At 43.9% G+C, this 1,703-nt stretch overlaps 1 pseudogene; it reads right to left on the reverse strand.

The window, feature by feature from the left end:
- Positions 1–814: 814 nt before the first annotated feature.
- LOC116980932 lies at positions 815–933 on the reverse strand (annotated as a pseudogene).
- Between the last annotated feature and the right edge of the window lie 770 nt (positions 934–1,703).

Consider the following 1,703-nt stretch of genomic DNA (forward strand, 5'->3'; position numbering starts at 1 on the left):
TCAATTTAAGAGAAACAGGGAGAACACCTGGACCCCTTACCATCCTGCATATCAGTCTGAGCCTAGACTAGCTGGCACCAATCAAAGCCTGTAAAGTTAAGCTGTCAAAGGTTAAGCAATTCTGACAAGTGCAGGAATCCTCCATTTTATGGTGTCTTTAATTTAGCCAATATTAACAATAGCAATTCCTTGTAGCTGCCTCAAGACGAATCGGGATATATGTGTTTCCTGCTAATATTTGGAAAAATTGCAGGAACTATACCTAGAAACCTGGAAACAAGGAATATTGTCCCATATCCTAAAAAAAGAGTAAATCCAAGAACTTACAGATCAGTTGTCTTGTGCATGTATTTTTAATGACAGAAGTGGAATGTTTAATGACAGAAGTGGGATGTTGTTGAAAAAGTTGTTCTACATCACATTTGTTCAGCCTCATGGCTCCAGGTCTTATGTTAACATGTGCAAAAGAGATACATTCCCACAGCTCAGGTAAGAGTGACTGGTAAGTCTTATTAGCCTCTGCATTCAACTCTTTAGACTTGGAGGTACAATGTGGAAACAGGCCCTTCATCCCACCGAGTCCACGACAACCAGCGATCATCCCGTACACTAGCCTTATCCTACACACTAGGGACAATTTTATCGAAGCCAATTAACTTGCAAACCTGAACAACTTTGGAATGTTGGAGGATCACCCAGTGAAAACCCACACAGTCACAGGGAGAACGTACAAACTCCGTTCAGACCACACCCATAGTCAGGATCGAGCCTGGGTCTCTGGCGCTATAAGGCAGCAACTCTACCGTTGTGCCACTGTCTACGGCATCTGGTAATCCCAGGCGGTCTCCCATCCAAGTACAAACCAGGCCTGAACCTGCTTAGCTTCTGAGATCAGGCAACATCATGTGTTTTTAGGTTAATATGGCCATAGAACACATCAATCTTTGCAATTTGTACCACTCCCAAAATATTCTACCACCAAAGACAGATTCCCCTCCCCACCGTCATCGGTATTTTGCAATAGTTGCTCTTTACCCAACTTCTGGTCCACCTCTCATCCCCATTACCTGATCTGCCTCTCATCCACATTACAAAGCACTTTTCCATGCAATTGTAGAAGATGCAACACCTGTCCTTACAACCTTTCCCTTACCCACCTTCCAGAGAGCAAAATAGCCCTTCCATGCCCTTTGAGGGAGCAGACCTATTAGCTATGTAAACGGTATGTATTGCACTGATTTAGTTTAGTTTTGAGATACAGCGTGAAAACTGGCCCTTCGGCCCACCGAGTCTGCACCGACCAGCGATCACCCCACACATTAACACTATCCTACACACACTAGAGACAGTTTACACATACACCAAGCCAATTAACCTACAATCCTGTACATCTTTGGAGTGTGGGAGGCAACCGAATGTCTTGGAGAAAACCCATGCGGTTACGGGGAGAACATAAAAACTCCTTACAGACAGCACCCGTAGTCAGGATTGAATCTGGGTCTCCGGCGCTGCAAGTGCTGTAAGGCAGCAACTCTACCGCTGCGCCACCGTGCCGCCCTTTAAAAAGACAATTCACCAATACTCAATATGCAAGAACAATTAGGACCAGTCATGAATGCAAACCAACATACTATGTGCACAGTCTATGAATTTTTAAAATGAGATCAATCAAATCATCGTGTAACTGATTAATTTGCATTAAA

Source organism: Amblyraja radiata, chromosome 14 (assembly GCF_010909765.2).
Source record: "Amblyraja radiata isolate CabotCenter1 chromosome 14, sAmbRad1.1.pri, whole genome shotgun sequence".
NCBI lineage: Eukaryota > Metazoa > Chordata > Chondrichthyes > Rajiformes > Rajidae > Amblyraja > Amblyraja radiata.